At 44.4% G+C, this 23,731-nt stretch overlaps 1 long non-coding RNA gene across 1 annotated transcript in view; it reads right to left on the bottom strand.

Moving 5' to 3' along the window:
• The window catches only part of LOC137534992 (uncharacterized), a 175,765-nt gene extending 152,540 nt beyond the window's left edge, over positions 1 to 23,225 (bottom strand). Inside the window, exon 1 of the long non-coding RNA XR_011024390.1 lies at positions 22,966 to 23,225. This is a non-coding gene — a long non-coding RNA (uncharacterized lncRNA). The remainder of the gene's footprint in view (positions 1 to 22,965) is intronic.
• Positions 23,226 to 23,731: the final 506 nt, after the last annotated feature.

The following is a 23,731-nucleotide window of genomic DNA, read 5'->3' as shown; positions in this document are numbered from 1 at the left end:
TTTGGCAGAGTACTTTGGCTAATACAATTGGCTAAAAGTAAATCACATTTTGGCCAAATAGGATTGTAAGCCGGCCCACCATGGCAAGGTAGACTCTTAGGGCGGGTTGGGGAAAGGGAGTGAGGTCTAGGGGATGGCAGTTTTTAAGAGGGATAATGGAGAGTGAGAGAAGTCTAGGGGATTGCAGTTTTGAAGCGGGATAATGGAGATAGGTGGCCATCATGGGTATCACTCTTATACCCTCAAGTGTAATGTCTGGAAACATGACGACCACCTGATCAATAATTGGGATCCAGTTGGTCCCCCTTAGGCCTGGTTCAACATTGGGATCGCAAAAGGCAAATCACAATCGCCTATGGTATGTGATTGCATTTTTACCAAGCTATTGTGGCGCCATGGTGCAAAAACAAAAAAGATGCAGGCCGACAATCGTAATTCTGGAAAATACCAATTGCACTAGCAAAAACCCAGCTATGCAAATTACATGTTCATCGCTGTGCTGTTGCTATTGGCACAATGGGCACAATACAATTTTTGAATCGTAACATGCCTAATACAAAAGGGCCCTAATTAGTTGATCTCCCTCTAAGATGGTTTATTATATTCTTTTTTGGCAGAGTACTTTGGCTAATCCAATTGGCTAAAAGTAAATCACGTTTTGGCCAATAGGATTGTAAGCCGGCCCACCATGGCAAGGTAGACTCTTAGGGCGGGTTGGGGGAAGGTAGTGAGAGAGGTCTAGGGGATTGCAGTTTTGAAGAGGGATAATGGGGATAGGTGGCCATCATGGGTATCACTCTTACACCCTCAAGTGTAATGTTTGGAAACATGACGACCACCTGATAAATAATTGGGATCCAGTTGGTCCCCCTTAGGCCTGGTTCAACATTGGGATCGCAAAAGGCAAATCACAATCGCCTATGGAGTGTGATTGCATTTTTACAAAGCAATTGTGGCTCCATGTTGCAGTGATTGCGTTTTTCGAGTCTCATTCCAGAGAATGAGAATGGCATACTAACTATCACCAACATGTTGCATGCAGTGCACCTTTGCAACATATGCACACCGCAGGCACTACAAGGATTTACCACAGTGCTTTGCTGAATACCGGCTATCGGCAAAGAGCAGAAACGCTCCCCACCAAAAGCACAACAAGTGTGAACTGGCCTTGAGAGAATTTGATTGGTGATTACAAATTGTTGCAACCTGCAGTGTAGAACTCAGGGGCATATTTAAAATGATTTAAATATGCCGCCAAGTTCTAGTTATGGCCTCCTCCTCCTCCCCACAGCCATGCCAATCCTCTCCAAAAAGTTACAAAGCATAGAAGCGCAAACAAAAAAAAAATGCAGGCCGACAATCGTAATTCTGGAAAATACCAATTGCACTGGCAAAAACCCAGCAATGCAAATTACATGTTCATCGCTGTGCTGTTGCTATTGGCACAATGGGCACAATACAATTTTTGAATCGTAACATGCCTAATACAAAAGGGCCCTAATTAGTTGATCTCCCTCTAAGATGGTTTATTATATTCTTTTTTGGCAGAGTACTTTGGCTAATCCAATTGGCTAAAAGTAAATCACATTTTGGCCAAATAGGATTGTAAGCCGGCCCACCATGGCAAGGTAGACTCTTAGGGCGGGTTGGGGAAAGGGAGTGAGAGAGGTCTAGGGGATGGCAGTTTTGAAGAGGGATAATGGGGATAGGTGGCCATCATGGGTATCACTCTTACACCCTCAAGTGTAATGTCTGGAAACATGACGACCACCTGATAAATAATTGGGATCCAGTTGGTCCCCTTTAGGCCTGGTTCAACATTGGGATCGCAAAAGGCAAATCACAATCGCCTATGGTGTGTGATTGTATTTTTACCAAGCAATTGTGGCTCCATGTTGCAGTGATTGCGTTTTTCGAGTCTCATTCCAGAGAATGAGAATGGCATACTAACTATCACCAACATGTTGCATGCAGTGCACCTTTGCGACATATGCACACCGCAGGCACTACAAGGATTTACCACAGTGCTTTGCTGAATACCGGCTATCAGCAAAGAGCATAAACGCTCCCCACCAAAAGCACAACAAGTGTGAACTGGCCCTTGAGAGAATTTGATTGGTGATTACAAATTGTTGCAACCTGCAGTGTAGAACTCAGGGGCATATTTAAAATGATTTAAATATACCGCCAAGTTCTAGTTATGGCCTTCTCCGCCCCACAGCCATACCAATCCTCTCCAAAAAGTTACAAAGCATAGAAGCGCAAACAAAACAAAAAAGATGCAGGCCGACAATCGTAATTCTGGAAAATACCAATTGCACTAGCAAAAACCCAGCAATGCAAATTACATGTTCATCGCTGTGCTGTTGCTATTGGCACAATGGGCACAATACAATTTTTGAATCGTAACATGCCTAATACAAAAGGGCCCTAATTAGTTGATCTCCCTCTAAGATGCTTTATTATATTCTTTTTTGGCAGAGTACTTTGGCTAATCCAATTGGCTAAAAGTAAATCACGTTTTGGCCAATAGGATTGTAAGCCGGCCCACCATGTCAAGGTAGACTCTTAGGGCGGGTTGGGGGAAGGGAGTGAGAGAGGTCTAGGGGATGGCAGTTTTGAAGAGGGATAATGGGGATAGGTGGCCATCATGGGTATCACTCTTACACCTTCAAGTGTGATGTCTGGAAACATGACGACCACCTGATAAATAATTGGGATCCAGTTGGTCCCCCTTAGGCCTGGTTCAACATTAGGATCGCAAAAGGCAAATCACAATCGCCTATGGAGTGTGATTGCATTTTTACCAAGCAATTGTGGCTCCATGTTGCAGTGATTGCGTTTTTCGAGTCTCATTCCAGAGAATGAGAATGGCATACTAACTACCACCAACATGTTGCATGCAGTGCACCTTTGCGACATATGCACAGCGCAGGCACTACAAGGATTTACCACAGTGCTTTGCTGAATACCGGCTATCAGCAAAGAGCAGAAACGCTCCCCACCAAAAGCACAACAAGTGTGAACTGGCCCTTGAGAGAATTTGATTAGTGATTACAAATTGTTGCAACCTGCAGTGTAGAACTCAGGGGCATATTTAAAATGATTTAAATATACCGCCAAGTTCTAGTTATGGCCTCCTCCGCCCCACAGCCATACCAATCCTCTCCAAAAAGTTACAAAGCATAGAAGCGCAAACAAAACAAAAAAGATGCAGGCCGACAATCGTAATTCTGGAAAATACCAATTGCACTAGCAAAAACCCAGCAATGCAAATTACATGTTCATCGCTGTGCTGTTGCTATTGGCACAATGGGCACGATACAATTTTTGAATCGTAACATGCCTAATACAAAAGGGCCCTAATTAGTTGATCTCCCTCTAAGATGGTTTATTATATTCTTTTTTGGCAGAGTACTTTGGCTAATCCAATTGGCTAAAAGTAAATCACATTTTGGCCAAATAGGATTGTAAGCCGGCCCACCATGGCAAGGTAGACTCTTAGGGCGAGTTGGGGAAAGGGAGTGAGAAAGGTCTAGGGGATGGCAGTTTTGAAGAGGGATAATGGGGATAGGTGGCCATCATGGGTATCACTCTTACACCCTCAAGTGTAATGTCTGGAAACATGACGACCACCTGATAAATAATTGGGATCCAGTTGGTCCCCTTTAGGCCTGGTTCAACATTGGGATCGCAAAAGGCAAATCACAATCGCCTATGGTGTGTGATTGTATTTTTACCAAGCAATTGTGGCGCCATGTTGCATTGATTGCGTTTTTCGAGTCTCATTCCAGAGAATGAGAATGGCATACTAACTATCACCAACATGTTGCATGCAGTGCACCTTTGCGACATATGCACACCGCAGGCACTGCAAGGATTTACCACAGTGCTTTGCTGAATACCGGCTATCAGCAAAGAGCAGAAACGCTCCCCACCAAAAGCACAACAAGTGTGAACTGGCCCTTGAGAGAATTTGATTGGTGATTACAAATTGTTGCAACCTGCAGTGTAGAACTCAGGGGCATATTTAAAATGCTTTAAATATGCCGCCAAGTTCTAGTTATGGCCTCCTCCTCCCCACAGCCATACCAATCCTCTCCAAAAAGTTACAAAGCATAGAAGCGCAAACAAAACAAAAAAGATGCAGGCCGACAATCGTAATTCTGGAATATACCAATTGCACTAGCAAAAACCCAGCAATGCAAATTACATGTTCATCGCTGTGCTGTTGCTATTGGCACAATGGGCACAATACAATTTTTGAATCGTAACATGCCTAATACAAAAGGGCCCTAATTAGTTGATCTCCCTCTAAGATGGTTTAATATATTCTTTTTTGGCAGAGTACTTTGGCTAATCCAATTGGCTAAAAGTAAATCACATTTTGGCCAATAGGATTGTAAGCTGGCCCACCATGGCAAGGTAGACTCTTAGGGCGAGTTGGGGAAAGGGAGTGAGAGAGGTCTAGGGGATGGCAGTTTTGAAGAGGGATAATGGGGATAGGTGGCCATCATGGGTATCACTCTTACACCTTCAAGTGTAATGTCTGGAAACATGACGACCACCTGATAAATAATTGGGATCCAGTTGGTCCCCCTTAGGCCTGGTTCAACATTAGGATCGCAAAAGGCAAATCACAATCGCCTATGGAGTGTGATTGCATTTTTACCAAGCAATTGTGGCTCCATGTTGCAGTGATTGCGTTTTTCGAGTCTCATTCCAGAGAATGAGAATGGCATACTAACTACCACCAACATGTTGCATGCAGTGCACCTTTGCGACATATGCACAGCGCAGGCACTACAAGGATTTACCACAGTGCTTTGCTGAATACCGGCTATCAGCAAAGAGCAGAAACGCTCCCCACCAAAAGCACAACAAGTGTGAACTGGCCCTTGAGAGAATTTGATTGGTGATTACAAATTGTTGCAACCTGCAGTGTAGAACTCAGGGGCATATTTAAAATGATTTAAATATACCGCCAAGTTCTAGTTATGGCCTCCTCCGCCCCACAGCCATACCAATCCTCTCCAAAAAGTTACAAAGCATAGAAGCGCAAACAAAACAAAAAAGATGCAGGCCGACAATCGTAATTCTGGAAAATACCAATTGCACTAGCAAAAACCCAGCAATGCAAATTACATGTTCATCGCTGTGCTGTTGCTATTGGCACAATGGGCACAATACAATTTTTGAATCGTAACATGCCTAATACAAAAGGGCCCTAATTAGTTGATCTCCCTCTAAGATGCTTTATTATATTCTTTTTTGGCAGAGTACTTTGGCTAATCCAATTGGCTAAAAGTAAATCACGTTTTGGCCAATAGGATTGTAAGCCGGCCCACCATGTCAAGGTAGACTCTTAGGGCGGGTTGGGGGAAGGGAGTGAGAGAGGTCTAGGGGATGGCAGTTTTGAAGAGGGATAATGGGGATAGGTGGCCATCATGGGTATCACTCTTACACCTTCAAGTGTGATGTCTGGAAACATGACGACCACCTGATAAATAATTGGGATCCAGTTGGTCCCCCTTAGGCCTGGTTCAACATTAGGATCGCAAAAGGCAAATCACAATCGCCTATGGAGTGTGATTGCATTTTTACCAAGCAATTGTGGCTCCATGTTGCAGTGATTGCGTTTTTCGAGTCTCATTCCAGAGAATGAGAATGGCATACTAACTACCACCAACATGTTGCATGCAGTGCACCTTTGCGACATATGCACAGCGCAGGCACTACAAGGATTTACCACAGTGCTTTGCTGAATACCGGCTATCAGCAAAGAGCAGAAACGCTCCCCACCAAAAGCACAACAAGTGTGAACTGGCCCTTGAGAGAATTTGATTAGTGATTACAAATTGTTGCAACCTGCAGTGTAGAACTCAGGGGCATATTTAAAATGATTTAAATATACCGCCAAGTTCTAGTTATGGCCTCCTCCGCCCCACAGCCATACCAATCCTCTCCAAAAAGTTACAAAGCATAGAAGCGCAAACAAAACAAAAAAGATGCAGGCCGACAATCGTAATTCTGGAAAATACCAATTGCACTAGCAAAAACCCAGCAATGCAAATTACATGTTCATCGCTGTGCTGTTGCTATTGGCACAATGGGCACGATACAATTTTTGAATCGTAACATGCCTAATACAAAAGGGCCCTAATTAGTTGATCTCCCTCTAAGATGGTTTATTATATTCTTTTTTGGCAGAGTACTTTGGCTAATCCAATTGGCTAAAAGTAAATCACATTTTGGCCAAATAGGATTGTAAGCCGGCCCACCATGGCAAGGTAGACTCTTAGGGCGAGTTGGGGAAAGGGAGTGAGAAAGGTCTAGGGGATGGCAGTTTTGAAGAGGGATAATGGGGATAGGTGGCCATCATGGGTATCACTCTTACACCCTCAAGTGTAATGTCTGGAAACATGACGACCACCTGATAAATAATTGGGATCCAGTTGGTCCCCTTTAGGCCTGGTTCAACATTGGGATCGCAAAAGGCAAATCACAATCGCCTATGGTGTGTGATTGTATTTTTACCAAGCAATTGTGGCGCCATGTTGCATTGATTGCGTTTTTCGAGTCTCATTCCAGAGAATGAGAATGGCATACTAACTATCACCAACATGTTGCATGCAGTGCACCTTTGCGACATATGCACACCGCAGGCACTGCAAGGATTTACCACAGTGCTTTGCTGAATACCGGCTATCAGCAAAGAGCAGAAACGCTCCCCACCAAAAGCACAACAAGTGTGAACTGGCCCTTGAGAGAATTTGATTGGTGATTACAAATTGTTGCAACCTGCAGTGTAGAACTCAGGGGCATATTTAAAATGCTTTAAATATGCCGCCAAGTTCTAGTTATGGCCTCCTCCTCCCCACAGCCATACCAATCCTCTCCAAAAAGTTACAAAGCATAGAAGCGCAAACAAAACAAAAAAGATGCAGGCCGACAATCGTAATTCTGGAATATACCAATTGCACTAGCAAAAACCCAGCAATGCAAATTACATGTTCATCGCTGTGCTGTTGCTATTGGCACAATGGGCACAATACAATTTTTGAATCGTAACATGCCTAATACAAAAGGGCCCTAATTAGTTGATCTCCCTCTAAGATGGTTTAATATATTCTTTTTTGGCAGAGTACTTTGGCTAATCCAATTGGCTAAAAGTAAATCACATTTTGGCCAATAGGATTGTAAGCTGGCCCACCATGGCAAGGTAGACTCTTAGGGCGAGTTGGGGAAAGGGAGTGAGAGAGGTCTAGGGGATGGCAGTTTTGAAGAGGGATAATGGGGATAGGTGGCCATCATGGGTATCACTCTTACACCTTCAAGTGTAATGTCTGGAAACATGACGACCACCTGATAAATAATTGGGATCCAGTTGGTCCCCCTTAGGCCTGGTTCAACATTAGGATCGCAAAAGGCAAATCACAATCGCCTATGGAGTGTGATTGCATTTTTACCAAGCAATTGTGGCTCCATGTTGCAGTGATTGCGTTTTTCGAGTCTCATTCCAGAGAATGAGAATGGCATACTAACTACCACCAACATGTTGCATGCAGTGCACCTTTGCGACATATGCACAGCGCAGGCACTACAAGGATTTACCACAGTGCTTTGCTGAATACCGGCTATCAGCAAAGAGCAGAAACGCTCCCCACCAAAAGCACAACAAGTGTGAACTGGCCCTTGAGAGAATTTGATTGGTGATTACAAATTGTTGCAACCTGCAGTGTAGAACTCAGGGGCATATTTAAAATGATTTAAATATACCGCCAAGTTCTAGTTATGGCCTCCTCCGCCCCACAGCCATACCAATCCTCTCCAAAAAGTTACAAAGCATAGAAGCGCAAACAAAACAAAAAAGATGCAGGCCGACAATCGTAATTCTGGAAAATACCAATTGCACTAGCAAAAACCCAGCAATGCAAATTACATGTTCATCGCTGTGCTGTTGCTATTGGCACAATGGGCACGATACAATTTTTAAATCGTAACATGCCTAATACAAAAGGGCCCTAATTAGTTGATCTCCCTCTAAGATGGTTTATTATATTCTTTTTTGGCAGAGTACTTTGGCTAATCCAATTGGCTAAAAGTAAATCACATTTTGGCCAAATAGGATTGTAAGCCGGCCCACCATGGCAAGGTAGACTCTTAGGGCGGGTTGGGGAAAGGGAGTGAGAGAGGTCTAGGGGATGGCAGTTTTGAAGAGGGATAATGGGGATAGGTGGCCATCATGGGTATCACTCTTACACCCTCAAGTGTAATGTCTGGAAACATGACGACCACCTGATAAATAATTGGGATCCAGTTGGTCCCCTTTAGGCCTGGTTCAACATTGGGATCGCAAAAGGCAAATCACAATCGCCTATGGTGTGTGATTGTATTTTTACCAAGCAATTGTGGCTCCATGTTGCAGTGATTGCGTTTTTCGAGTCTCATTCCAGAGAATGAGAATGGCATACTAACTATCACCAACATGTTGCATGCAGTGCACCTTTGCGACATATGCACACCGCAGGCACTACAAGGATTTACCACAGTGCTTTGCTGAATACCGGCTATCAGCAAAGAGCATAAACGCTCCCCACCAAAAGCACAACAAGTGTGAACTGGCCCTTGAGAGAATTTGATTGGTGATTACAAATTGTTGCAACCTGCAGTGTAGAACTCAGGGGCATATTTAAAATGATTTAAATATACCGCCAAGTTCTAGTTATGGCCTTCTCCGCCCCACAGCCATACCAATCCTCTCCAAAAAGTTACAAAGCATAGAAGCGCAAACAAAACAAAAAAGATGCAGGCCGACAATCGTAATTCTGGAAAATACCAATTGCACTAGCAAAAACCCAGCAATGCAAATTACATGTTCATCGCTGTGCTGTTGCTATTGGCACAATGGGCACAATACAATTTTTGAATCGTAACATGCCTAATACAAAAGGGCCCTAATTAGTTGATCTCCCTCTAAGATGGTTTATTATATTCTTTTTTGGCAGAGTACTTTGGCTAATCCAATTGGCTAAAAGTAAATCACATTTTGGCCAAATAGGATTGTAAGCCGGCCCACCATGGCAAGGTAGACTCTTAGGGCGAGTTGGGGAAAGGGAGTGAGAAAGGTCTAGGGGATGGCAGTTTTGAAGAGGGATAATGGGGATAGGTGGCCATCATGGGTATCACTCTTACACCCTCAAGTGTAATGTCTGGAAACATGACGACCACCTGATAAATAATTGGGATCCAGTTGGTCCCCTTTAGGCCTGGTTCAACATTGGGATCGCAAAAGGCAAATCACAATCGCCTATGGTGTGTGATTGTATTTTTACCAAGCAATTGTGGCGCCATGTTGCATTGATTGCGTTTTTCGAGTCTCATTCCAGAGAATGAGAATGGCATACTAACTATCACCAACATGTTGCATGCAGTGCACCTTTGCGACATATGCACACCGCAGGCACTGCAAGGATTTACCACAGTGCTTTGCTGAATACCGGCTATCAGCAAAGAGCAGAAACGCTCCCCACCAAAAGCACAACAAGTGTGAACTGGCCCTTGAGAGAATTTGATTGGTGATTACAAATTGTTGCAACCTGCAGTGTAGAACTCAGGGGCATATTTAAAATGCTTTAAATATGCCGCCAAGTTCTAGTTATGGCCTCCTCCTCCCCACAGCCATACCAATCCTCTCCAAAAAGTTACAAAGCATAGAAGCGCAAACAAAACAAAAAAGATGCAGGCCGACAATCGTAATTCTGGAATATACCAATTGCACTAGCAAAAACCCAGCAATGCAAATTACATGTTCATCGCTGTGCTGTTGCTATTGGCACAATGGGCACAATACAATTTTTGAATCGTAACATGCCTAATACAAAAGGGCCCTAAATAGTTGATCTCCCTCTAAGATGGTTTAATATATTCTTTTTTGGCAGAGTACTTTGGCTAATCCAATTGGCTAAAAGTAAATCACATTTTGGCCAATAGGATTGTAAGCTGGCCCACCATGGCAAGGTAGACTCTTAGGGCGAGTTGGGGAAAGGGAGTGAGAGAGGTCTAGGGGATGGCAGTTTTGAAGAGGGATAATGGGGATAGGTGGCCATCATGGGTATCACTCTTACACCCTCAAGTGTAATGTCTGGAAACATGACGACCACCTGATAAATAATTGGGATCCAGTTGGTCCCCCTTAGGCCTGGTTCAACATTGGGATCGCAAAAGGCAAATCACAATCGCCTGTGGAGTGTAATTGCATTTTTACCAAGCAATTCTGGCTCCATGTTGCAGTGATTGCATTTTTCGAGTCTCATTCCAGAGAATGAGAATGGCATAGTAACTATCACCAACATGTTGCATGCAGTGCACCTTTGCGACATATGCACACCGCAGGCACTGCATGAATTTACCACAGTGCTTTGCTGAATACCGGCTATCAGCAAAGAGCAGAAACGCTCCCCACCAAAAGCACAACAACTGTGAACTGGCCCTTGAGAGAATTTGATTGTTGATTACAAATTGTTGCAACCTGCAGTGTAGAACTTAGGGGCATATTTAAAATGCTTTAAATATGCCGCCAAGTTCTAGTTATGGCCTCCTCCTCCCCACAGCCATACCAATCCTCTCCAAAAAGTTACAAAGCATAGAAGCGCAAACAAAACAAAAAAGATGCAGGCCGACAATCGTAATTCTGGAATATACCAATTGCACTAGCAAAAACCCAGCAATGCAAATTACATGTTCATCGCTGTGCTGTTGCTATTGGCACAATGGGCACAATACAATTTTTGAATCGTAACATGCCTAATACAAAAGGGCCCTAATTAGTTGATCTCCCTCTAAGATGGTTTATTATATTCTTTTTTGGCAGAGTACTTTGGCTAATCCAATTGGCTAAAAGTAAATCACGTTTTGGCCAATAGGATTGTAAGCCGGCCCACCATGTCAAGGTAGACTCTTAGGGCGGGTTGGGGGAAGGGAGTGAGAGAGGTCTAGGGGATGGCAGTTTTGAAGAGGGATAATTGGGATAGGTGGCCATCATGGGTATCACTCTTACACCTTCAAGTGTAATGTCTGGAAACATGACGACCACCTCATAAATAATTGGGATCCAGTTGGTCCCCCTTAGGCCTGGTTCAACATTAGGATCGCATAAGGCAAATCACAATCGCCTATGGAGTGTGATTGCATTTTTACCAAGCAATTGTGGCTCCATGTTGCAGTGATTGCGTTTTTCGAGTCTCATTCCAGAGAATGAGAATAGCATACTAACTACCACCAACATGTTGCATGCAGTGCACCTTTGCGACATATGCACACCGCAGGCACTACAAGGATTTACCACAGTGCTTTGCTGAATACCGGCTATCAGCAAAGAGCAGAAACGCTCCCCACCAAAAGCACAACAAGTGTGAACTGGCCCTTGAGAGAATTTGATTGGTGATTACAAATTGTTGCAACCTGCAGTGTAGAACTCAGGGGCATATTTAAAATGATTTAAATATACCGCCAAGTTCTAGTTATGGCCTCCTCCGCCCCACAGCCATACCAATCCTCTCCAAAAAGTTACAAAGCATAGAAGCGCAAACAAAACAAAAAAGATGCAGGCCGACAATCGTAATTCTGGAAAATACCAATTGCACTAGCAAAAACCCAGCAATGCAAATTACATGTTCATCGCTGTGTTGTTGCTATTGGCACAATACAATTTTTGAATCGTAACATGCCTAATACAAAAGGGCCCTAATTAGTTGATCTCCCTCTAAGATGGTTTATTATATTCTTTTTTGGCAGAGTACTTTGGCTAATCCAATTGGCTAAAAGTAAATCACATTTTGGCCAAATAGGATTGTAAGCCGGCCCACCATGGCAAGGTAGACTCTTAGGGCGGGTTGGGGAAAGGGAGTGAGAGAGGTCTAGGGGATGGCAGTTTTGAAGAGGGATAATGGGGATAGGTGGCCATCATGGGTATCACTCTTACACCCTCAAGTGTAATGTCTGGAAACATGACGACCACCTGATAAATAATTGGGATCCAGTTGGTCCCCCTTAGGCCTGGTTCAACATTAGGATCGCAAAAGGCAAATCACAATCGCCTATGGTGTGTGATTGTATTTTTACCAAGCAATTGTGGCGCCATGTTGCATTGATTGCGTTTTTCGAGTCTCATTCCAGAGAATGAGAATGGCATACTAACTATCACCAACATGTTGCATGCAGTGCACCTTTGCGACATATGCACACCGCAGGCACTGCAAGGATTTACCACAGTGCTTTGCTGAATACCGGCTATCAGCAAAGAGCAGAAACGCTCCCCACCAAAAGCACAACAAGTGTGAACTGGCCCTTGGGAGAATTTGATTGGTGATTACAAATTGTTGCAACCTGCAGTGTAGAACTCAGGGGCATATTTAAAATGCTTTAAATATGCCGCCAAGTTCTAGTTATGGCCTCCTCCTCCCCACAGCCATGCCAATCCTCTCCAAAAAGTTACAAAGCATAGAAGCGCAAACAAAACAAAAAAGATGCAGGCCGACAATCGTAATTCTGGAATATACCAATTGCACTAGCAAAAACCCAGCAATGCAAATTACATGTTCATCGCTGTGCTGTTGCTATTGGCACAATGGGCACGATACAATTTTTGAATCGTAACATGCCTAATACAAAAGGGCCCTAATTAGTTGATCTCCCTCTAAGATGGTTTAATATATTCTTTTTTTGGCAGAGTACTTTGGCTAATCCAATTGGCTAAAAGTAAATCACATTTTGGCCAATAGGATTGTAAGCTGGCCCACCATGGCAAGGTAGACTCTTAGGGCGAGTTGGGGAAAGGGAGTGAGAGAGGTCTAGGGGATGGCAGTTTTGAAGAGGGATAATGGGGATAGGTGGCCATCATGGGTATCACTCTTACACCCTCAAGTGTAATGTCTGGAAACATGACGACCACCTGATAAATAATTGGGATCCAGTTGGTCCCCCTTAGGCCTGGTTCAACATTGGGATCGCAAAAGGAAAATCACAATCACCTATGGAGTGTGATTGCATTTTTACCAAGCAATTGTGGCTCCATGTTGCAGTGATTGCGTTTTTCGAGTCTCATTCCAGAGAATGAGAATGGCATACTAACTATCACCAACATGTTGCATGCAGTGCACCTTTGCGACATATGCACACCGCAGGCACTACAAGGATTTACCACAGTGCTTTGCTGAATACCGGCTATCAGCAAAGAGCATAAACGCTCCCCACCAAAAGCACAACAAGTGTGAACTGGCCCTTGAGAGAATTTGATTGGTGATTACAAATTGTTGCAACCTGCAGTGTAGAACTCAGGGGCATATTTAAAATGATTTAAATATACCGCCAAGTTCTAGTTATGGCCTTCTCCGCCCCACAGCCATACCAATCCTCTCCAAAAAGTTACAAAGCATAGAAGCGCAAACAAAACAAAAAAGATGCAGGCCGACAATCGTAATTCTGGAAAATACCAATTGCACTAGCAAAAACCCAGCAATGCAAATTACATGTTCATCGCTGTGCTGTTGCTATTGGCACAATGGGCACAATACAATTTTTGAATCGTAACATGCCTAATACAAAAGGGCCCTAATTAGTTGATCTCCCTCTAAGATGCTTTATTATATTCTTTTTTGGCAGAGTACTTTGGCTAATCCAATTGGCTAAAAGTAAATCACGTTTTGGCCAATAGGATTGTAAACTGGCCCACCATGGCAAGGTAGACTCTTAGGGCGAGTTGGGGAAAGGGAGTGAGAGAGGTCTAGGGGATGGCAGTTTTGAAGAGGGATAATGGGGATAGGTTACCATCATGGGTATCACTCTTACACCCTCAAGTGTAATGTCTGGAAACATGACGACCACCTGATAAATAATTGGGATCCAGTTGGTCCCCCTTAGGCCTGGTTCAACATAGGGATCGCAAAAGGAAAATCACAATCGCCTATGGAGTGTGATTGCATTTTTACCAAGCAATTGTGGCTCCATGTTGCAGTGATTGCGTTTTTCGAGTCTCATTCCAGAGAATGAGAATGGCATACTAACTATCACCAACATGTTGCATGCAGTGCACCTTTGCGACATATGCACACCGCAGGCACTACAAGGATTTACCACAGTGCTTTGCTGAATACCGGCTATCAGCAAAGAGCATAAACGCTCCCCACCAAAAGCACAACAAGTGTGAACTGGCCCTTGAGAGAATTTGATTGGTGATTACAAATTGTTGCAACCTGCAGTGTAGAACTCAGGGGCATATTTAAAATGATTTAAATATACCGCCAAGTTCTAGTTATGGCCTTCTCCGCCCCACAGCCATACCAATCCTCTCCAAAAAGTTACAAAGCATAGAAGCGCAAACAAAACAAAAAAGATGCAGGCCGACAATCGTAATTCTGGAAAATACCAATTGCACTAGCAAAAACCCAGCAATGCAAATTACATGTTCATCGCTGTGCTGTTGCTATTGGCACAATGGGCACAATACAATTTTTGAATCGTAACATGCCTAATACAAAAGGGCCCTAATTAGTTGATCTCCCTCTAAGATGCTTTATTATATTCTTTTTTGGCAGAGTACTTTGGCTAATCCAATTGGCTAAAAGTAAATCACGTTTTGGCCAATAGGATTGTAAGCCGGCCCACCATGTCAAGGTAGACTCTTAGGGCGGGTTGGGGGAAGGGAGTGAGAGAGGTCTAGGGGATGGCAGTTTTGAAGAGGGATAATGGGGATAGGTGGCCATCATGGGTATCACTCTTACACCTTCAAGTGTAATGTCTGGAAACATGACGACCACCTGATAAATAATTGGGATCCAGTTGGTCCCCCTTAGGCCTGGTTCAACATTAGGATCGCAAAAGGCAAATAACAATCGCCTATGGAGTGTGATTGCATTTTTACCAAGCAATTGTGGCTCCATGTTGCAGTGATTGCGTTTTTCGAGTCTCATTCCAGAGAATGAGAATGGCATACTAACTACCACCAACATGTTGCATGCAGTGCACCTTTGCGACATATGCACAGCGCAGGCACTACAAGGATTTACCACAGTGCTTTGCTGAATACCGGCTATCAGCAAAGAGCAGAAACGCTCCCCACCAAAAGCACAACAAGTGTAAACTGGCCCTTGAGAGAATTTGATTGGTGATTACAAATTGTTGCAACCTGCAGTGTAGAACTCAGGGGCATATTTAAAATGATTTAAATATACCGCCAAGTTCTAGTTATGGCCTCCTCCGCCCCACAGCCATACCAATCCTCTCCAAAAAGTTACAAAGCATAGAAGCGCAAACAAAACAAAAAAGATGCAGGCCGACAATCGTAATTCTGGAAAATACCAATTGCACTAGCAAAAACCCAGCAATGCAAATTACATGTTCATCGCTGTGCTGTTGCTATTGGCACAATGGGCACGATACAATTTTTGAATCGTAACATGCCTAATACGAAAGGGCCCTAATTAGTTGATCTCCCTCTAAGATGGTTTATTATATTCTTTTTTGGCAGAGTACTTTGGCTAATCCAATTGGCTAAAAGTAAATCACATTTTGGCCAAATAGGATTGTAAGCCGGCCCACCATGGCAAGGTAGACTCTTAAGGCGGGTTGGGGAAAGGGAGTGAGAGAGGTCTAGGGGATGGCAGTTTTGAAGAGGGATAATGGGGATAGGTGGCCATCATGGGTATCACTCTTACACCCTCAAGAGGTAATGTCTGGAAACATGACGACCACCTGATAAATAATTGGGATCCAGTTGGTCCCCCTTAGGCCTGGCTCAACATTGGGATTGCAAAAGGCAAATCACAATCGCCTATGGAGTGTGATTGCATTTTTACAAAGCAATTGTGGCTCAATGTTGCAGTGATTGCGTTTTTCGAGTCTCATTCCAGAGAATGAGAATGGCATACTATCACCAACATGTTGCATGCAGTGCACCTTTGCGACATATGCACACCGCAGGCACTACAAGGATTTACCACAGTGCTTTGCTGAATACCGGCTATCAGCAAAGAGCAGAAACGCTCCCCACCAAAAGCACAACAAGTGTGAACTGGCCCTTGAGAGAATTTGATTGGTGATTACAAATTGTTGCAACCTGCAGTGTAGAACTCAGGGGCATATTTAAAATGATTTAAATATACCGCCAAGTTCTAGTTATGGCCTCCTCCTCCCCACAGCCATACCAATCCTCTCCAAAAAGTTACAAAGCATAGAAGCGCAAACAAAACAAAAAAGATGCAGGCCGACAATCGTAATTCTGGAATATACCAATTGCACTAGCAAAAACCCAGCAATGCAAATTACATGTTCATCGCTGTGCTGTTGCTATTGGCACAATACAATTTTTGAATCGTAACATGCCTAATACAAAAGGGCCCTAATTAGTTAATCTCCCTCTAAGATGGTTTATTATATTCTTTTTTGGCAGAGTACTTTGGCTTATCCAATTGGCTAAAAGTAAATCACATTTTGGCCAATTGGATTGTAAGCTGGCCCACCATGGCAAGGTAGACTCTTAGGGCGAGTTGGGGAAAGGGAGTGAGAGAGGTCTAGGGGATGGCAGTTTTGAAGAGGGATAATGGGGATAGGTGGCCATCATGGGTATCACTCTTACACCCTCAAGTGTAATGTCTGGAAACATGACGACCACCTGATAAATAATTGGGATCCAGTTGGTCCCCCTTAGGCCTGGTTCAACATTGGGATTGCAAAAGGCAAATCACAATCGCCTATGGAGTGTGATTGCATTTTTACCAAGCAATTGTGGCTCCATGTTGCAGTGATTGCGTTTTTCGAGTCTCATTCCAGAGAATGAGAATGGCATACTAACTATCACCAACATGTTGCATGCAGTGCACCTTTGCGACATATGCACACCGCAGGCACTACAAGGTTTTACCACAGTGCTTTGCTGAATACCGGCTATCAGCAAAGAGCATAAACGCTCCCCACCAAAAGCACAACAAGTGTAGACTGGCCCTTGAGAGAATTTGATTGGTGATTACAAATTGTTGCAACCTGCAGTGTAGAACTCAGGGGCATATTTAAAATGATTTAAATATACCGCCAAGTTCTAGTTATGGCCTCCTCCGCCCCACAGCCATACCAATCCTCTCCAAAAAGTTACAAAGCATAGAAGCGCAAACAAAACAAAAGAGATGCAGGCCGACAATCGTAATTCTGGAAAATACCAATTGCACTAGCAAAAACCCAGCAATGCAAATTACATGTTCATCGCTGTGCTGTTGCTATTGGCACAATGGGCACAATACAATTTTTGAATCGTAACATGCCTAATACAAAAGGGCCCTAATTAGTTGATCTCCCTCTAAGATGGTTTATTATATTCTTTTTTGGCAGAGTACTTTGGCTAATCCAATTGGCTAAAAGTAAATCACATTTTGGCCAAATAGGATTGTAAGCCGGCCCACCATGGCAAGGTAGACTCTTAGGGCGGGTTGGGGAAAGGGAGTGAGAGAGGTCTAGGGGATGGCAGTTTTGAAGAGGGATAATGGGGATAGGTGGCCATCATGGGTATCACTCTTACACCCTCAAGTGTAATGTCTGGAAACATGACGACCACCTGATAAATAATTGGGATCCAGTTGGTCCCCCTTAGGCCCGGTTCAACATTGGGATCGCAAAAGGCAAATCACAATCGCCTATGGTGTGTGATTGTATTTTTACCAAGCAATTGTGGCGCCATGTTGCATTGATTGCGTTTTTCGAGTCTCATTCCAGAGAATGAGAATGGCATACTAACTATCACCAACATGTTGCATGCAGTGCACCTTTGCGACATATGCACACCGCAGGCACTGCAAGGATTTACCACAGTGCTTTGCTGAATACCGGCTATCAGCAAAGAGCAGAAACGCTCCCCACCAAAAGCACAACAAGTGTGAACTGGCCCTTGGGAGAATTTGATTGGTGATTACAAATTGTTGCAACCTGCAGTGTAGAACTCAGGGGCATATTTAAAATGCTTTAAATATGCCGCCAAGTTCTAGTTATGGCCTCCTCCTCCCCACAGCCATGCCAATCCTCTCCAAAAAGTTACAAAGCATAGAAGCGCAAACAAAACAAAAAAGATGCAGGCCGACAATCGTAATTCTGGAATATACCAATTGCACTAGCAAAAACCCAGCAATGCAAATTACATGTTCATCGCTGTGCTGTTGCTATTGGCACAATGGGCACGATACAATTTTTGAATCGTAACATGCCTAATTCAAAAGGGCCCTAATTAGTTGATCTCCCTCTAAGATGGTTTAATATATTCTTTTTTGGCAGAGTACTTTGGCTAATCCAATTGGCTAAAAGTAAATCACATTTTGGCCAATAGGATTGTAAGCTGGCCCACCATGGCAAGGTAGACTCTTAGGGCGAGTTGGGGAAAGGGAGTGAGAGAGGTCTAGGGGATGGCAGTTTTGAAGAGGGATAATGGGGATAGGTGGCCATCATGGGTATCACTCTTACACCCTCAAGTGTAATGTCTGGAAACATGACGACCACCTGATAAATAATTGGGATCCAGTTGGTCCCCCTTAGGCCTGGTTCAACATTGGGATCGCAAAAGGAAAATCACAATCACCTATGGAGTGTGATTGCATTTTTACCAAGCAATTGTGGCTCCATGTTGCAGTGATTGCGTTTTTCGAGTCTCATTCCAGAGAATGAGAATGGCATACTAACTATCACCAACATGTTGCATGCAGTGCACCTTTGCGACATATGCACACCGCAGGCACTGCAAGCATTTACCACAGTGCTTTGCTGAATACCGGCTATCAGCAAAGAGCAGAAACGCTCCCCACCAAAAGCACAACAAGTGTGAACTGGCCCTTGAGAGAATTTGATTGGTGATTACAAATTGTTGCAACCTGCAGTGTAGAACTCAGGGGCATATTTAAAATGATTTAAATATGCTGCCAAGTTCTAGTTATGGCCTCCTCCTCCCCACAGCCATACCAATCCTCTCCAAAAAGTTACAAAGCATAGAAGCGCAAACAAAACAAAAAAGATGCAGGCCAACAATCGTAATTCTGGAAAATACCAATTGCACAAAGCAAAAACCCAGCAATGCAAATTACATGTCCATCGCTGTGCTGTTGCTATTGGCAGAATGGGCACGATACAATCTTTGAATTGTAACATGCCTAATACAAAAGGGCCCTAATTAGTTGATCTCCCTCTAAGATGGTTTATTATATTCTTTTTTGGCAGAGGGCTTTGGCTAATCCAATTGGCTAGAAGTAAATCACATTTTGGCCAATAGGATTGTAAGCCGGCCCACCATGGCAAGGTAGACTCTTAGGGCGGGTTGGGAGAAGGGAGTGAGAGAGGTCTAGGGGATGGCAGTTTTGAAGAGGGATAATGGGGATAGGTGGTCATCATGGGTACCACTCTCTCACCCTCAAGTGTAATGTCTGGACATACGACGATTACCTGATAATTGGAATCCAGTTGGTCCCCCTTAGGCCTGGTTCAACATTGGAATCGCAAAAGGCAAATCACAATCGCCTATGGAGTGTGATTGTATTTTTACCAAGCAATTGTGGCTACATGGTGCAGTGATTGCGTTTTTTGAGTCTCATTCCAGAGAATCAGGATGGCATACTAACTACCACCAACATGTTGCATGCAGTGCACCTTTGCGATATAAAGCACACCGCAGGCACTGCAAGGATTTACCACAGTGCTTTGCTGAATACCGGCTTTCAGCAAAGAGCAGAAACGCTCCCCACCAAAAGCACTCCAAGCACCAACAAATTACTGTACGCGGTAGAAAGTAAGTAAAAACATGGGGTGTATTGTAGTACAGAAAAAATGTGTATACCAAATATAAATGCACTGGCTCAAAATTTAGACTTGGTAGACAAAGTAATTACAGTGACAAATGTTACATGACGCAACATGTTGAGAGAGCCTTGTCCTTGTAAGCTTACAATCTATGAGAATTGGGGCGATGGGGTAGTAAACAACATATATACAGGGCCGGCGCTACCATAGAGGCAAAGGAGGAAATTGCCACAGAGCCTTTAGGGGCCCCCAGTGGCTACAAGAGGAAACAATTTTTTTCAAAAAGACCTTATAGGTTTTGAGAAAACTGATTTTAACCCTCCTGGCGGTTTGCAAAAAATCCGCCAGGGGGCAGCAAATCTTTTTTTTTTAATATATTTTTTTTTTTTCATGTAGCGAGACAAAGTCTCGCTACATGATAGCCGCTGCTCAGCGGCATCCCCCCAGCTCAAAGAACGGGATCTCCTGGAGGGCTTCCCCCGTCGCCATGGCGACGGACGGCATGACGTCACCGACGTCATCGACGTCGTGACGTCATTGGGAGTCCCGGCCTACCCCTTAGCGCTGCCTGGCACTGATTGGCCAGGCAGCGTACGGGGTCTGGGGGGGGGGGGGGGGCGGCGCGGCGAGCGGAGGCACATAATCGCCGCAGAGCGGCGGTGATCAGACTGCACACGCAGCTAGCAAAGTGCTAGCTGCGTGTTGCAAACCAAAAACTGTGCAAATCGGCCCAGCAGGGCCTGAGAAATCCCCCTGCGCGGCATAGCCCGTGCTCAGCACGGGCTTACCGCCAGGGAGGTTAAAGTTTCAAAGGAAAAAAAATTACACATTTAAAAACCCGCCGACTTTAACGGTTAATAGCAAAACCACCTTAAATGCTAAAATCCCTATATTTGCAGGATATGTTAAGGAGATCATTGGGAAGAAGAGGAAAAAAAATATTTTTCAAAAAGACCTTCCAGTTTTTGAGAAAATCGATTTTAAAGTTTCGAAGGAAAAAAAGTATACTTTTAAATGCGGTAAATGTCACTTTCAGTAACAAACCTAACGGTAGTGTAATTTTACATGTACCAAAGGAAAGAGCAATGAATTTCCTGATGGGGTTTCCAGGGGGTCCATATGCAGCCGCAGCGCTTTGGCCAGAGATCGCTATACAGCCACAATATGGCTGTATGAAGATCCCTGGCACTTTTTCCTATTTTCCCATTTTTTTTTTGTATGTTTAGAGTGTGGGATTTTTTTTTTAATTATGTGGGGTCCCCCCTCCTGAAACTTTTTAACCCCCGTCCCCCATGCAGGCTGGGATAGCCAGAATGTGGAGCTCCGACGGATTGGGGCTTTACACCCTGACAATACCAGCTGCAAAAAAGGTCCCTTAATGACGATTTTTGTTCCGGGGTATCTGATGGGGGGCCCCCAGGTTTATTTTGCCCTGGGGCCCCATTGTTGCTTAAACCGGCCCTGCATGTATACCAAGAGGTGATGTGTTTTTAGGTTTCCTAGTGAGGAGCACAACTTTGCCAGAGGTTGATGTGGGAGTGGCCGAAGTTGGAGTGTGTAGGCTTGTTGGAAAATGTATCTATCAAGTGTGATGCTTTTTCAGGACCATATACTAGCACAGAGTAACAATTCATAGCAGCAATTCATAGCTGTTGCATGAAATAACTGGAGAATTGTTGCCACCCTGTCCTCCTATAAATTGTAACGCCAGATTACTATCAAGTGTGACCATGTTTCAGGGCCGGCGTATACAGTCACGCTCTTTCAATCAGTTGTAAATGGTGGTGAGAAATGACTTTTGGGTACCTCTCCCATTTGTAGAGCTGCAGGACTGTCTTACAGGATGTATTCTCTGCAGAACCCGGCACCCGGCCTCCAGTACTGCAGAGTGACCAAGATCTGCTTTCCTTTCAGTCCTCTACCCCAATGTGCATCCATACTAGAACAGCAGTGAAAAGCACCACCTGAGAGGGCGGGTGCCAGAGGCTCCCAGCATCCTCTATCTATACCCAGCTGAGTAGTGTGAGATCATCAGGTAATCCTGGCCAGGGCAGTTTCTAGGCAAAAATACACCCAGGGCGAGGGCACCCTCCCCCCTCCATGTGGAGCCAGGTATAGGTGCCCGCAGTATAGGTTAGCCAGGTCTAGTTGCACTCAGTATAGGTAGCCAGCTATAAGTCCCACCAGTATAGGTAGCCAGGCATAGGTGCCCCAGTATAGGTAGCCAGCTATAGGTCCCCACAGTATAGGTTAGCCAGGTAGGTGCCTCCAGTATAGGTATGTAGTATAGTTGTCCCGGCATAGGTTAGATAGGCAGGTGTCGCCTCTATAGGTTAGATAGGTAGGCGTCCCCAGTACAGGTTAGCTAGGTGGGTGCCTCCAATATAGGTAGCCAGAAAAGTTGCCCCCAGCATGTTACATAGGTAGGTGCCCCCAGTATAGGTTAGTTAGTTAGGTGCCTCCAATATAGGTTAGATAGGTAGCTGCCCCCAGTAAAGGCTAGATAGGTAGGTGCCCCCAGTACAGGTTAGATAGGTAGATGCCCCCAGTACTGGCTAGATAGGTAGGTGCCCCCAGTATGTTAGATAGGTATCTGCCCCCAATATAGGTTAGATAGGTAGGTGCCCCCAGTACAGGCTAGATAGGTAGGTTCCTCCAGTATAGGTTAGATAGGTAGAAGCACCCAGTACAGATTAGATAGGTAGCGGCCCCCCGTATAGGTTAAATAGGTAAGTATGACAAAAAAGTTAGTCGGGAGCCTCATATACAACATATCGAAAATATTTTTTATTCCAAAAGCATAGTGTGAACAACCCCCCCCCCCTCCCCCCCCTTTTAAAACCATAAAAATGGCTGCAGTTCTCATAGAGGATGGTAGGCCTAGCGCTAGATGAATTTGGAGTGCACTTCTATTATTCAAGCATAAACAACAGTTATTAATAGCGTATTTGTTCGGGCCCCCTTTATGTAAACTCCGGATGCTATTAATCCTTGTGATGTTCTCTATAGGTATCCGGGTCATGTGCCATATGTCATGGACAGCATATGATGAATAGACTTCAGCCTCTTACTTTAGCTCCCCTTTTTATATGCAGAACATACCCAGCAATTTTTCTAAGCAGACCGACACTCGCCGGGACTCACCTGTCCTTTTGTATAAGAGTGTTACGCTATAATGGCGGGTACTTCCGGCATTAGCAACCTCCATATGCCAGGTTCCCTTGCGTGCCACTCATCTGCCGACGTCCGTTTATGTGCACCGGCTACTTCTGCTGTTCAGGCGTTTTGAAGCAGGAACCAGGATGCTGGGGGGAGAGAGCGAGGCCGTACACAGAGATCCGTCACATGATCGCAGCCTTACGTGACGCGTTTCACCCGGCGTCGGGTTTCTTCAGACAGGTAGGTACCTGCAATATAGGTTAGATAGGTAGCTGCCCCCAGTATACGTTAGATAGGTAGGTACCAGCAATAAAGGTTAGATAGGTAGCTGACCCAGTATAGGTTAGATAGGTAGGTACCAGCAATATAGGTTAGATAGGTAGCTGCCCCCAGTATAGATTAGATAGGTAGGTACTCCCAGTATAGTTTAGATAGGTAGGTACTTCCAGTATAGGTTAGATAGGTAGCTGCCTCCAATATAGTTTAGACAGGTAGGTGCTCGCAGTATAGGATAGGTAGCTTCCCCCAGTATAGGTTAGATAGGTAGGTGCTTGCAGTATAGGTTAGATAGGTAGGTGCCCCCCAATATAGGCTAGGTAGGTAGGTGCCCCCAGTATAGGTTAGATAGGTAGGTACCCCCAGTATAGGCTAGATAGGTAGGTGCCCCCAGTATAGGTTAGATAGGAGGCTGCCCCCGTATAGGTTAGATAGGTAGGTTTTCCCCATATAGGCTAGATAGGTAGGTGCCCCC

This window comes from Hyperolius riggenbachi, chromosome 10 (genome assembly GCF_040937935.1).
Source record: "Hyperolius riggenbachi isolate aHypRig1 chromosome 10, aHypRig1.pri, whole genome shotgun sequence".
Lineage (NCBI taxonomy): Eukaryota > Metazoa > Chordata > Amphibia > Anura > Hyperoliidae > Hyperolius > Hyperolius riggenbachi.
Note: the sequence above shows the minus strand (reverse complement) of the source record. Positions and strands in the feature narration are given on the sequence as shown.